Source organism: Neofelis nebulosa, chromosome 9, assembly GCF_028018385.1.
Source record: "Neofelis nebulosa isolate mNeoNeb1 chromosome 9, mNeoNeb1.pri, whole genome shotgun sequence".
NCBI classification, from domain to species: domain Eukaryota; kingdom Metazoa; phylum Chordata; class Mammalia; order Carnivora; family Felidae; genus Neofelis; species Neofelis nebulosa.
Genome location: NC_080790.1, coordinates 16,514,366 through 16,530,612, shown reverse-complemented (window position 1 = coordinate 16,530,612; position 16,247 = coordinate 16,514,366). Strand labels below are relative to the sequence as shown.

General features: G+C 37.1%; 1 pseudogene; it reads left to right on the top strand.

Annotated features, from left to right (window-relative positions):
* The first annotated feature begins 710 nt into the window (after window positions 1-710).
* On the top strand, window positions 711-14,069 carry LOC131486281 (large ribosomal subunit protein eL36-like; annotated as a pseudogene).
* The last annotated feature ends 2,178 nt before the right edge of the window (window positions 14,070-16,247 follow it).

Below are 16,247 nucleotides of genomic sequence, written 5' to 3'. Positions count from 1 at the left end.
ATACTGTATTCCATTTATATGCAATTCTAGAAAATACAAACTATAGTGACAGAAAGCAGATCAGTGCGCCTAAGGGCAGGGACCAGAAGAATCTGTGGGGGATAACGGAAAGGTTTATCATCCTGATTACAGTGGTTTCATGAGTACCTGTTTCAAATATCATTAAATTGCATACTTCATGTGTGGTTTGTACCACAATTATACTTCAGTAAAGCTATAAAACACACACACCACACAACCTAAATGTATATTAATGGTGGAATAATTATAGAACACCTCTTATCCTTTCAATTATTATTTTAAAAATAAATCTACCTTCATTGGCTCTGGTGAATAGGTCTTAGGAATCCTGTAAAGTTGGGGGGCGGGGAGGAGGGTCAGAGTAACATGTAGAGAATACTAACACAATATCCTATAGGGCTACATGAATATGTGCTTGCAGGTGCCCAAAAGGCATGAAGGGTAAACGAGGAGAGTGGCATGGAAGAACAGAAGGGGGATTAATTTTACCTTCTACTTAGCTGACACGCTGCAAAGGGTCTGCATTGGTTTTTTCAAAATTCCAAAAGGTAAAGTTATTTCTGAATGTGTATTAACGTATTACAATTACGTGACTCAGTAAAAATAAGCTTCTTCAAGAGAGCACTTCCATGCTCTTGGCGTCTTTCCGGCTCCACAAGTAAAAACCCCTGGCCATAGTCTCAGCCATTATGGAAACGACCCTGAGAGACACCCTCCCTGAAAACGGCATTTCGTCACGGCAAGCTGAACAGCTGACGCCATTAGAGGACAGGGAGGGCAGGGGGGACTGGAGGATCCCCCACAGGAGGCAGGGGGCCACTGCTCACTCCTCTGGGACCAAAGCGCCGACAGTTCAAAGGAAAAAGGTGAGGTGGGTGTCAGCAGGCTAACAATAAAAATGCAGACTTACAAAGAAGCGCCAGCCAGGCCGTTCCTCCCACGGCTCTTAGAAGAGCGCCAGAGCCCAAGATGGCAGCAAGCTTGACGCCTGGCGTCCCCCTCCCCGCCCCCGCCTTATAGTTCTCAGGGCGCATGTGCAGAGCGTGGACGCTACCAGGAGAGGAGGGGTGGGAGACTCACAGGTGGGTACAATTCCTCCTGCCCCAGGGCAAAGCAGAGACTGCTGCGTGGGGCCCAGGAAGAGCAGTGCCCAATCTGAGCTACAAGCTCCACGTGGACGACCTGCCAGCTTTATTTATCTGGGATAGGCTAAAAGCCTCCATGACAGCCTCGTAGGGGGTCTCAGAGCCAGACTAAGGTGGTGTAAAGAATGTAAATTTGTCATGAGAGTGTGGCACATTGGGGTAGGATCACCCCACTTCTCTAGTTGTGTAAGGACTGCGGAGTACATGGGCAGACCTACCCCATGGCTGCCCAAGAAAGACACTCAGGAGCCCCTAATGAATTTACAGATTAGTGAAAGTAATGGCCATTTATTGAGCACCTATTAATCACTTACTTAGGTATATTATTGCATTTAATTATGTATCTCTGTTTTGGAGAAACTTGAATTGGATCTCTGATTAACTAGATAGTAGTATTCTATGGTGTTAATTTCCTGATCTCAATGAATGTATAGGGGTGATGCAAGGAAACATCCTTGCTGGTAATAAATAAATGCTAAAGTATTGGGGGTGATTGGGTTATGATGTCAGCAATATACTTTCAGATTATTGGGTGGGGAGCATGTTCTTTCTATTCTTCTTGTATCTTTTCTGCAAATTTGAAATTATTTCAAAAGAAAAAGAAAAATCTAATTTAAAAAATTATACTAACTTCATAAAATGAGCTATGCAACTGTCACTATTTTTCTGTATTCTGTACCACTTTATATTACACAATAATTAACAGTTCCTTGAAAGAATAGGAACTCAGCTGTAAAATCATTTAGGTATGGGTATTTGGGGGAAGACAAAATCTTGAGTTCCGTATAAATTCTTTTCTGCAGGTTTAGTCAAGTTTTCTATTCCTTGCATGAATTTTGTCATTTTATTTTTCTATCAATTTTTCCATTTCCCCTAGATTTTCTAATTTATTAACATAGTCTTTGAATTTTTTTAATGTTTATTTATTTTTGAGAGAGAGACAGAGAGACAAAGTGAGAGTGGGAGAGGTGCAGAGAGAGAGGGAGACCCGAATTCCGAAGCAGGCTCCAGGCTCAGAGCTGTCAGCACAGACCCCTTGAGGGGGCTGGAACCCACCGACTGTGAGATCATAACCTGAGCTGAAGTCAGACACTCAACCGACTGAGCCACCCAGGCACCCCTAACATATAGTCTTAATAATACAACCACATTATTTTAAAATCTGTGTCTGTCATTTCTCCAAAGAAGACATACAGATGGCCAACAGCATATGAAAAGATGCTCATCATCATTTGTATCAAGGGAAATGCCACTCAAAAGTACAATGAGCTATCACTTCACACCTGTCAAAATGGCTAAAATCAACAACACGAGAAACAAGAAGTGTTGGTGGGAATGTGGGGAAAGAGGAACACTCATGCACTGTTGGTGGGAATGAAAACTGGTGTAGCCCCTGTGGAAGACAGTATGGATGTTCCTCAAAAAAATAAAAATAGAAATATTATATGATCCAGTAATTCCACTACTGGGTATTTACCCAAAGAATACAAAAACCCCAATTCGAAGGGATTACATGGACCCTTATGTGTTCCAGTTAGTTAACATACAGTGCGATGAGCACCTTGTGATATATGGAATTGTTGAGTCACTATATTACACACCTGAAACTATCATAACACTGTATGTTAACTAACTAGAATCAAAATAAAAGCTTTAAAAAAGATAAAAAATAATAATATAAAATCTGTGTCTGTGACCATTTCCTCTTTTATTCTGTATCTATTTATATCTTCTCACTTTTTTTCTTGACAGATCTTGTTAATCTTTCTTGGATTTTCTTGTTCTAATTATTCTCTAGTTCATATTTCTTTTCTATATCATATTCTTTCCCTTTTAAAAATTTCTTTGAGTTTGTTCTATTAATTATTTTAGCTTCTTGTGTTGAATGTTTAGTGGCTTTATTTTAACCTCTCATTTCCTAAAAAATGTGCTTAAGCTATAGAATTTTCCTGTAACAGCTGTTTTAGTTATATCCCTTAAGTTTTTATGGTAATAATATATGGTAATGATAAAATATGATAATTTAATTATTCTGTTTAAAATTTTTCTAATTCCTATTGAGACTTATTTTGTAGTCTATGGAGCAAAGATACTTTTTTTTAAATTTCTAGATAACATGAGGTATATTGTTATCTTTTTGATATAAATTTATAACTTGTATTAATTGCATTGTGATCAGAGACTATGGTCTATATAATACTGATTACTTAAAATTTCTTGGTACTTGTTTTATGGCCTAGTGTCTGGTCATTTTAAAACATATATCCATTAGAATAGTTGTTAATTTTGCCCAAGTATAAGGTACAGAAAGTGATTTTTTTTGTCAGCTTCTTGTAAATCTGCCAATATTTTCTTTCTATATTTTGAATATATTTTATAAAGTACATAAACGTGTAAAATTTCTTTCTGATGAATCTACCATTTTATCAATTTTAATATACTTCTTCAAGTCCAGAAAGTTTTGCCTTAAAGTTCATTTTGCATGGTATTGATTTAGTCATGCCAGCTTTCATTTAGTTGTTATTGCTTTGGTTCGTTTATTGTTTTCTCTCCTTTTTCCTATTAATCTTCTGTGTCTTATGTTTTAAGTGTCTCTTGTAAATAACATGTAGCCCAATGTTTACTCGTTTTCTGTTTGTTCAATGTTTATTCAGACTTAGAAGCTTCTTTTTACCTTTGGTCTATTGACATTGATTGTGATTTCTAATATTATGTGATTCATTCCTACCATTTTAAGTGTTAAGGTTTTTATACTTTTTCTAGGTTTCTCCATTAATGTTTTCTTTGAGATTGGTTGAAAAAAAAATTAACTTATCCTTCTCTACCCCACCCACACCCACACCTGCCATTTTCTTCTCTACCACTTGGGCAGTTATTCACTCTGGTACTATCTGTTAGTGTTTGCCCTACATTTTGTAACATTTATTTAATGGAATGAATTCTGAAATGAGTCAATTCCTTCATCCTCCTCTTAAATGATACAAAGACCTGGGGGCATTTTAACTTCAATTATCACCCCTCCCTTTCTAACTTATATGATTTTTCCTGAGATCTGCTGGGAGGAATTTCTGTGAACATCTGACAGACTATCTACCCCCTGTACTTAAATTACTCCTACTCATCCTTCATTTCTCAGCTCAAATGCCACTTCCTCTCAGACTTCCCTAGAGTCTGGGTCAGTAGTCATCAAACTGGATTACTCTGTATTTAGAAATACCCAAAGACTTCCCAAGGGGCACTGTCATAATAGTTTTAGAGGATTCAATTTCTGGATCGTCACCTTTTATATATAGTCTTCCCTAATATTTATCTGCCTGAGAAACAAGCTACCCACAAGCCTGAATCAGATAGTTAGTTCCTAGATCTCTATTAAAAAAAAAGGTATGTCTCTATTACCTCTATTTACCATAGTGTTTGGTTTGGCCCTTGAGTATAAATTCCTCTCAAGGGCACCTGGGTGGCTCGGCTTAAGTGTCTGACTTTGGCTCAGGTCATGATCCCACACTTTGTGGGTTCTGGCCCTACATCAGGCTCCATGCTAACAGTGTGGAGCCTGCTTGGGATTCTCTCTCTCTCTCTCTCTCTCTCTCTCTCTGCCTCTCCCCCGCCCTACAACTCACGCTTTCTCTCTCTCTCAAATATAAATAAACTTTAAAAAAATAAATTCCTCTCAAACACCAGTCAGTAGTTCAAAATATTAGCATCAGTGAAACTTCCATGTTTGTCTTTCCCTGTGTTATTCATATTTTTTTGAAAGGCAAAGCATTAGAAATGGAGTGTTTTGGTGCATGTTAGGTTGTTAATAAGCAGATATAATATGGAGTAAAACAAGAGTAGAGTTGCCAGATTTAGGAATTAAAAATACAGAAACCTAGTTACATTTGAATTTCAAATAGCAAAATTTTTTTAATATGCAGATTACCCAGATATACTAAAACACTGAAAAATTATTAGTCTCTGAAATTCAAATTTAACTGCACATCCTGTATTTTATCCAACAACTGTAGCTAGTATTAAGAACAACTCTCATTTTTTAGTTCATCTCTTTGACATTTTTAAATAATACAATGTTCCCAAGAGAGAGTTCTATTAGAGCAAAACCAACCCAAAAATGTAGGTAAGAAGTTTTAAAGCAGAGGTACTTTATTTCAACCAGACTACAAACTCGTGGCAAGGGTCTTTTCCTTATTTAGCAATCTGTCTTACAATTAGAATTACAAAGTAAGATGGTTATCATAGTGATGCTTACTAATATGTTGATTTGAAATGAAAAATAAAGTCAGACTTGTTCTGATGGAAAAGAAGGCAGATTTGGCTAAATGATTTGAAAATGAGAACTCACTTTGGCAACTAGGTTACATGTGGGAACTTTTCAGATATTGAATTCACCAAATCTTCAACTCCAGGGTTTTATAGAAACTAACACATTATAAAAATAAATGTTATCAAAGATTTCATGGCTACCTGTGTCTTCATGTTAAAAATTCATTGATCTGGGGGTGTCTAGGTGGCTCCGTCCAACTTCAGCTCAGCTTATGATTTTGCGGTCCGTGAGTTCAAGCCCCGAGTCAGGCTCTGTGCTAACAGGTCAGATTCCATGTCTCCCTCCCTCTCTTCCCCTCCCCTGGTCATGTGCGCTCTCTCTCTCTCTCTCTCTCCTCTCTCCTCTCTTTCTCTCTCTCTCTTTCTCTCTCTCTCTCTCTCTCTCTCAAAGATAAATAAACATTAAACAAATTTTTTTAAGTTCATTGATCTGTACAATTAAGATGAATGCACTTTATATATGTTATATAAAAATGAAATGAAAATTAAATGAAAAAAGAAGAAAAAGGCTTTGGAAAGCAATGTTAACATTAACAATGTATTTTCTAAATATGTTTGCTAAATGGGGTGCCTGGGTGGCTCAGACAGGTGTGTCTGGCTTTTGGTTTAGGCTCAGGTCATGATCTCATGGTTCATGAGTTCAAGCCCCACATCGGGCTCTGCACTGTCAGCTTCTTTCTCCTCCTCTCTCCCTGCTTCTCTCTCAAAGAGAGAGTCTCTCAAAATAAATAAACTTTTTAAAATTTTAAATAAAATAAAATAAAAAATAAAAATTTAAAAATATAAAAAATAAATATATCTGCTAAGTCACATTTAAATCAAAGAATAACACATATAATTTGGTAATTTATGATAAGGCCTTTTTGTTTTTTGTTTTTTTTTTTTAAATTTTTTTTCAACGTTTTTTATTTATTTTTGGGACAGAGAGAGACAGAGCATGAACGGGGGAGGGGCAGAGAGAGAGGGAGACACAGAATCGGAAACAGGCTCCAGGCTCCGAGCCATCGGCCCAGAGCCTGACGCGGGGCTCGAACTCACGGACCGCAAGATCGTGACCTGGCTGAAGTCGGACGCTTAACCGACTGCGCCACCCAGGCGCCCCTGATAAGGCCTTTTTGTTAAACTTCCCAGAAATTCAGAAAGTAGATAATTCTGAGAAGGCTAGGTAGGAAATTTTCAAGTCAAGCGGTCTCTAATTTTAGCACTAAAAATAAAAAGAAGGACAAGGAGGAAGAGGAGGGGAAGGAGACTGAAGAATCTAGTCAGCCCCTTAATCAATCATTATAGATATGAGAGCATTAAGAATATAAGAGCAATAAAGTTTAAATACCACTAACACCAAGTTATATTTTGTTATAGCAACATGGACTTTTTCCTTTGCTTATCATAATATATGAATATATATTCATTTGTGTGACTATTTGATGTCTGTTTATCCTACAACATCAAGTCTCATAGGAGACATACTGAGCAAATTGCTTTTCCTTAGTGAATCTTTTTTTTAGGTTTATTTATTTTGAGAGAGAGGGTACATGCATGTGCTCAGACACCAGTGAGCAGGGGAGGGGCAGAGAGAGAGGGAGAGAGAATTCCAAGCAGGGCTCAGGGCTCAAACTCACAAACCATGAGATCATGGTCTAAACCGAAATCAAGACTCAGACTAAGGAACTGAGCCACCCAGGCACCCCTTCCTCAGTGAATCTTAAGGGAAAGATTAAATGGGCAAATGCATTACTGTACAGGTGGTATTTGAATTCCCCAGGTGTGGATGTGATTACCCAGAATGTGTGTGCAGAGCAGAGGATGGAACTCTGGAAAACAGAAGTAGGTTAGCAACTCCTTTTAGGGCCACACCTGTGTCATCTGCATTTTCAGCTCTTCCTTGTCCTTTCCTCCTTCATCCCTAATAGGGAGCATAGTGTCTTGCATACAGGAACAATACAAAAGTAAAAATGACCCTGTTTGCTAAACCAATCTAAGATCCAGAGTAGACAACTACCATTAAGAGCATTCTTTTAGTGAAACAATTACCTTAGAAGACTGTGGCACTGGGCAAATTTCTCAATCCCTTTGATCTTTATTGTCTTCACCATCCTATAGGAGAAATGGATGTTAAATGCATAAAATATAGGGGCACCTGGGTGGCTCAGTTGGTTGAGCGTCCGACTTAGACTCAAGTCATGATCTCTCGGTCTGTGAGTTTGAGCCCCACGTTGTGCTCTGTGCTGACAGCTCAGAGCCTGGAGCCTGTTTCAGACTCTGTGTCTCCCTCTCTCTCTGCCCCTCCCCTGCTCATGCTCTGTCTCTCTCTCTGTCAAAAATAAATAAAACATAAAAAAAAATTTTAATGCATAAAATATAGTAGCTCCCTCCTCCCCTTTAAGGAAGCTGCACAAAATGCCCCCTGAGAACTTGCAATTTATTTTTTTTAATGTTTTATTTATGTTTGAAAGAGAGAGTGCAAGCAGGGAGGAGCAGAGAGCGGGAGACATAGGATCCAAAACCAGCTCCACACTGACAGCAGTGAGCTTTTGTGGGGCTCCAGCTCACGAACCACAAGATCCTGACCTGAGCTGAAGTTGGATGCTCAACCAACTGAGCCACCCAGGCACCCCAGCAACTAGCCATTTAAACACTAATTTTCTTTTTCCATCATTCTTTTTAGCAAAGCATCTCTGAGTGCCTCCTGCGCATCAGACCACATGCTATATCATGTGGGTAAGAATTTTCTCCTCTGGTTTCCATATCCTCCAATATCCTAGAGTCAGGTCCATTTTTTTTTTCTATGTGTCTATTACCCACTTTCTATTACTTTAGCCCTAGATTAATTAACAATGATGAGTTGTTCAGATAGTTCAGTTTGACTGGGTTTTTTGCCTTGTCCAGGTCTTTCAGGTGCCACCAGGAGGCAGCACGAACATAGTGAAGATCTCACATCTATATTCTGCCACTTCTTAAAGGAAGATGTCTTTTCTATTTAATATACAATTAAACCTGACCTTTTTATTTTTCAAATAATACCCAATGTTAATGAGGACAAGGGGGGAGGAGACACTGCTAAGTACTTTCAGTGGAAGTGATCTTTGGGACGATTTGAAAACTCCATAGTTAAAGTCTTAAAATTGTTAATATCCTTTGCTCTAGCATTCTCCTTTCCCACAACCACTCTCCCACCCCCTGTCATTTCATTTAAGGAGATTATTGTGGCTGGGAACAATTTTAGCTACCAGGACATTCAGGACAGCATTGCTTAAAATAACATAAACTAGAAACCATGTAAAGGTCTATCAATAAGGGATTCTGATTATATCATGGATTACTATATGGCTGTTAAAAATGATATCGTTGAAATGTTTTCCAAATAAGTGGTATATATATCACAAGATGTGGTACATGGGACAATGTCAATGGTATGTGGAAGGGCACTGTTTCCATTTCGCTGTATCTGCTCCCATTTCCCAGAACCATCCTGGTTCATCATGGCCTCCTCCTAAACAGCTAGAAGGCTAAGAATTCCCACACCAACCCACACTCTTCTTTTCTCCATCATCCTTAGGAGCTCTCTGTCCTGTTCCTGTTCCAAAGCCCAGGTTTCATCCTGCCATCATGGCTTCAGCATCATTTCCTTCCCGCCCAGCCCTTCCTCAGTCTAGCTGCCAGCTCTACCCTCATTGCCTTCAAGTCCCTTTTCACAATATTTCCTGAAGCCTCCACTCTGCCCCTTCTTCTAAGCTCCAGGAGGTGGCAGTGAAGTAAGCCTCAAAGGATACGGAGGAGTTGGCCTAGCAGAGAGAGAGGACATGGAGGTATGTCTGAATAATAGACACCAGGGCAAAAAAGAGAAACGTAGCAGGAAATGCACAGAGAACTAAAATCAGGTCAGTGGCACACAAGAGTAAATTGAGAAGCTTGTTCAGAGATACAGCCTATGGGTAGCAGGGACTTGATTACGAAGGACAGAGCATGATGTTCTATAGAGTTTAAATTTCACCCTGGAACTAAGTTTAAGAACTGATGAAGTCAAATCACAAAGTTTTGTAGAAAATGGATTTGTAGGGAGAGAGGTTGTTGAACTAACAGATATGAGACATAAGGGCTTGAGCTAGACTAGAGCAGAGGTAGGAAATAGAGAGGGGTCAGATTCAACATTATGTAGAACATCAAACTGACAGGACCTTGTGACTATGGACTATAGACCCACTGTAGGTTAGGTAAGGACCAGAATCACATCTGTCTCACAGCTGGTGAGACAGCTTGTACCTAATACAGTGTATTGCACACAGGTACAAGTGTATCTCTTGTACCTAATACAGTGTATTGCACACAGGTACTCAATGCATATTTCTTAATGAAGGAGTAATGTTTTAATGAACACTTAATCAAGTGAGCTAAGTTGGCATTACTGTGTATGTAGCAAACTCATTTTTAAAACACCATCAATTTTAAGACATACCAGTGATTTCCTAACCTTTTGGAAGGCAAGTAAGTATCAGAAGAGTTAAAATGCAAAAAGAGTGCAGATCTTACCACTAAGTGGGAGAATTTTTTCCCTTCCCCTTAAATGTTGGTTGGCCTTGTGATTTGATCCATGTTAGCCAACAGAATTCCTGATACCAGAAGGATTAAATGAGAAGAAAAGAATCTCTGCTAATTCAATAATTAGCATAAATTTAAATAATCACTGATGACACATCTGTGAAATAATATGTAATTGAGGATTCCTCAAAATAAAAGTAGAATACTATTTAAACAAATTTAATGATTATGTAGAATTAACACTGTTGACAATGTCAACATGATTTGAAAGAAAAGATTTAGCATAGCTAAATATGAAGTTAAAATCAATTAAAAGAATTATCTTATTTGGTATAATGAGACTATAAAATTGATTAGTTTCAGACAAAGTAAGCATATATAAGTACAAATAGGTTTATTGACTGATTTAGAATGTAAAGTTACAGACCAAAGCTATAGGCAATATAAAAGAATATTATAAAATAAAATCCAGCTATATGAGACTTATAAAATACATACAAAAGGAGCACCATATGCACAGATTGAAATTGAAGAGATAAAAAATATATACCTTGTGAATCACGGGGCCAGCCCTGATTCAAGGGGAAGGAAAATAAACTCTTCCACTTGATGGCTAGATCTTCACAGTCATTTTGCAAAGTGTGTGGTATGGGAACGCATAAAGACAAGAAAGGATTTTTGTAATTAATCTATCACACCATGAAAATTCTAGTTGAAATAAGTAGGTAAATAGGAAGAAAAAAAAACAGGAAAATAGGGAGAAAAAAAAACATATGGAACATAAGAAGCAAATAGCAGATGGTTAGATATAAACCTAGCCATATCAATAAACACATTGAGTATAAATGGTCTAAACATTCCAATTAAATGCACAGGTTGTAAGATTGGATAAAAAAACAAGAATTGATTATATGTTGTCTAAGAGAAACCCACGTTAAATATAAAAACGCAGGTTAAAAGTGAAGTGGAAAATATATACTATGCTTAACAATCTAAAGAAAACTAAAGTGGCATAGGAATATGAGAGGAATCAGATTTCAGAACAAAGACCGTTACTAAGGATAAAGAGGGTAACTGCGTAATGATATTAAGGGTCAATTCGGTAAGAGGACATAATATTCTTTAATGTGTATGCAAATAACAAGTGTTTCAAAATACCTGAAGCAAAAACTGTGAGAAATGAAAGGACAAATGAACAAATTCACAATTTTAGTTGGAGATTTTAACATTAATAGACAAAGTAAAAAGAAAATCAGTGAAGGTGTGGAATACCTGACCATTATCATCAATCAACTTGACCTATTTGCCATTTAATAAAAATTCCACCTAGCAACAGCAGAATGCAGTATCTTTTCAAGTGCACACAAAATTTACCAAGATAAGCCATATTCTAGAACACAAAACAAGTCTCTACAAATTTAAAAGAATAAATCAGGGGCGCCTGGGTGGCGCAGTCGGTTAAGCGTCCGACTTCAGCCAGGTCACGATCTCGCAGTCCGTGAGTTCGAGCCCCGCGTCAGGCTCTGGGCTGATGGCTCGGAGCCTGGAGCCTGTTTCCGATTCTGTGTCTCCCTCTCTCTCTGCCCCTCCCCCGTTCATGCTCTGTCTCTCTCTGTCCCAAAAAAAAAAAAAAAAAAAAAAAAAAAGTTGAAAAAAAAAAAAAAAATAAATAAATAAAAGAATAAATCATAAAAAGTATGTGTTATGACCGCAGTAGAATTAAATTAGAAATCAACAAACAGATATTTGGAAAAGCTCTAAGTATTTGGAAATTAAACACATACTTCCAAATAATAGTTAAGAAGAAACTATGGGGGAAATTAGAAAATACATTGAACTAAATGAAAATTATGAAGCAGCATATAATATATCATATAATATATATGATATATAGCATATAATATATGTGATATAATATAGCATATTATATATATGATAAATAGCATATTATATATAGCATATTATATAGCATGTATAGCATATAATATATATGATAATAGCATATAATATATCAAAATTTATGAATCAAAGCTACAGCAGTGCTTTGAAGGAAATTTATATCATTAAATGGTTTCAATTTAATATTATAAACTTTTACTTTAAGATAATAAAAAAGTGAATTAAATGAATTAAATTCATAGGTATTAGGAAGGAAATAGTAAACATCAGAGCAGAAATCAATAAAACAGAAAATAAATAACAAAGAATAAGCAGTGAAACTAAAACCTGGTTCATTGAAAAGACCAATAAAACTGACAAAACTCCCACAAGAGTCAAGTCTGACTCTTGATCAGTCAGACTGATCAAGTATATAAGAAAGAAGATACAAATAAGAAAGGATAGATGTGACAACACTACAAATACTACATATTTTAAAAGAATACTAGGAACAATTTGTGCCATTTATATGAAATTGACAAATTCCTTGAAAGACAAACTACCAAAGATCACTCAAGAGAAACTGATAGCATGACTAGCCCTAGGCCATGTAAATAAATTGCATTTGTAGATTAAAACTTCCCCCAAAAGAAAATTCTAGATCCATAAGTTTCCCATGGTGGATGATACCAAACATTTTAGTAAGAAATAATATCAATCTTGGGGCACCTGCGTGGCTCAGGTGGTTAAGCCTCAGACATTGTCTTAGGTCATGATCTCCTGGTTTGTGAGTTTTCTGCTATCAGCAGCAAGCCTCCTTTGGACAGGGGTGTCCTCGTCTCTCTGCCTCTCCCCTGCCCATGCTCACTATCTCTCTCAAAAATGAATAACCATTTAAAAAAAAATACCAATCTTACGTAAAATCTTCCCCCAAATAGAAGAGAATATGCTTAACAACTTATTTTATGAGGTAAGCATTACCTTAATACCAAAATGAGATAAAGCCATTGGAAAACAACTACAAATCCAAATCCTTCACAAACATGAATGCAAAAATCCCTAACAAAATATTAGCATATCAAGTCCAGAAATATATAAAGGGAAACTGCCACATGGGATTTATCTTGGGAATGCAAAGTTGGTTTTAAAAGTTAAAAATCTATTGAGGCACCTAGGTGGCTGAGTCAGTTGATTGTCTGGCTCTTGATTGCTGCTCAAGACACAATCTTATGGTTGGTGAGATCGAGCCCCACATTGGGCTCTCTGCTGACAGCCCTGGAGGCTGCTTGAGATTCTCTATCTCCCTCTCTCTCTGCCCCTCCACCGCTCATGCACATACATGCTCTCTCTCTCTCAAAATAAATAAATAAACATTAAAAATAAGTAAATATCAATGTATTTCACCAAATCAATAAATTAAGGTAGAAAAACCATATAATCATTTTAATAAAGGCAGAAAATCCATTGACAAAATTCACCTCCCATTCATGATGAAAACTCCAAATCAGGAATAGAGTGGAACTTCCTCAATTTGATAAAAAGCATCTGCAGCTAATATCATACTTGATGATAAAAGACTGAATATGTTCTTCATAAGGTCAGAAAAAAAGGCAGAGACATTCATGCTTCCCATTTTTATTCATGATTTTACTGCAGGTTCTACCCAGCTTAATAGAGCAAGAAAAAGAAATAAGTGCATCCATATATGGAAAAAAAGAAGTAAAGCTGTCTATGGAATCCACAAATGAACCATTAGAATTTAAAAAATCAAGTTTGGTGCTTCCACAGCAGGAGCCATTAAGGACTAGCAACCACAGCTCTGCACTATCCTATGGCCCTGGGCCTTACCAAGGGCCACAAGGTGACCAAGAACATGAGCAAGTCGAGGCATAGCCACCACCACCAGAGCCTTACCAAGCACTCCAAGTTCCAGCAGCACAGGATCTTAGAGGTGTGCAGCAAGCCCCTTATGAGCGGCCATAGAGCCATGGAGCCATGGCCATGGAGCCATGGCGATCCATGAATCAGCTCAAGGTCTCCAAGGACAGGCTCTCTCTCAAGTTCATCAAGAAAAGGGTGGGGACACACATCCCTGCCAAGAGCAAGAGAGATTCGCTGTGCAAAGTCCTGGTAGCCATGCAGAAAGTTGCAGCTAAGAAGGACTGAACCCCTCCCATCTGTATGTAATAAAGCCTTTTTGGAAAAAAAAAAAAAAAAGAACAATCAAGTTTGGCAAATATCAGAATACAAAGTCAATATAAAAAATAAATTCTGTGTATTAGCACTGAACAATTAGAAATTGAAAATTTAAATATTTATAGTAGCATCAATAATATGAAATACTTAGAGATAAGTTTAACAAAATATGTGTAATACCTGTATACTAGAAATTATAAAACTGTTTCTGAAAGAAATTAAAGACCTAAATAAATGATGAGGGGCACCTGGGTGGCTCAGTTGGTTAAGGGTCTGACTCTTGGTTTTGGCTCAGGTCATGATCTCATGGTTCATGAGATCAAGGCCCGCTGTGCTCTGCGCTGACAGTGTGCTCTGTGCTGAGAGCAATCAAAAAGAATGAAATCTTGCCATTTGCAACAACATGGATGAAACTAGAGTGTATTATACTAAGCAAAATAAGTCAAGTAGCATATGATTTCACTCATGTGGAATTTAAGAAACACAACAGATGAACATAGGGAAAGGGAGCAATAAGAGACTCTTAAACACAGAGAACAAACTGAGGGTTGCTGGAGGGGAGGTTGGGGGGGGGGGATGGGCTAAACAGGTGATGAGCATTAAGGAGGACACTTGTTGGGATGAGCACTGGGTAATCTACGTAAGTGATGAATCACTGCGTTCTACTCCTGAAACCAAGACTAAACTGTATGTTAACTAACTTGAATTGAAATGAATTAATTAAAAAAAAAAAAAGAGGGTCACTTTTGACAATGGAATACTATTTAGCACTAAAAACGAACTACTGGTAACATGTAATAACATGGGTCATCTTAACTGAAAGCATCATCCTAACTGAAAGCAGACAAGCACAAAATATTATATATTGTTTATATTTACATGAAATTTTAGAAGAAGTAGAGCTGTAATAACAGAAAGCAGATGAGTAATTGACAGGGCTTATGGGTAGGAGGGAAGGAATTGACTGCAAAATGTCATGAGAATACTTTTGGGGGTGATAGAAATGTTCTTGATCATGTTTGTGGTTACACCACTGCATGTGTTTGTCAAAATTCATTGAACTATACATTTGAAACCAGTGAATCTTACTGTATGTGAATTGTACTTCAAAAAAACTGACAAAAAAATAAAGATGGAACCTTTTAAGACATTCAAAACTAATAAAGAACAAGAAGTAATGAAATAGAAAAAATAAATTGCTACAAATAAATAAATAAATACCTATCTGAAAAAACTAATAATGCGGACAGACCTCTTGCAGGACTGATCTAGAAAAGAAAACCCATATAAAAAATATTCCAGGGAAAAGAGACCTAAAAGTGGAATGGATGGATTCCTGTCCAGCAGTGAAAAGGAATGAACTGAAGCTACATATACCTAAATATGTTGAAAAATATAACTTTGAATCAAAATAAGTTGCCAAAGGCTATGTACGATATTCTACACTTATATAAACACTAAACAAAGAACAGTATATATTGTTTATTCATGCCTGCATATATAGAAAACTTTCCATTTTTCAGCTAAAAATTTTATTTTAAATTCTCATTTAATACATGATAATTAGAATGCTAATTGATCGGCTTCAAGTTATTGGTCTCCTTGGGCAGGAAGAAAGCCTGAGGGAATGGGGGGGGTGGTGCAAGGGGAGACTTTAACTATATCTTTAATGTTTTATTTCATTTATGTCCCAGAGAAAATGACAGAGACGGAACTGAAGGCAAAAAAAAAAAAAAAAAAAAAAAAAAAAAATGTTGTGATCTTTTAGGCATTCTAGGGAGTATCTATAGGTATCTGTTATATTATTTTTGGTACTTTTGATGTTTGAAATGTTTTATAATTTCATATTATTTTGACATTGAATAAAGCCAGCACTACAAAGTGTCCAATATGGTAATCATATTCCTGAAATTATCTCACAATTGACACAGATTTCAGATTTACAGACAAGATTCAATACATATTAGTTCTCTCAGAAACTTCATCAGAAGTATTAACAAACTGAGGATCAGTTCATTAGTTTCTTTTTTTTTTTTTCATTTCAGAGAAAGAGAGAGAGAGAGAGAGAGGTTGAGAGAGGTGTGAGCAGGGGACAGGAACAGAGGGAGAGAGATAATCCCAAGCAGGCTCCACACTAGGCGTGGAGCC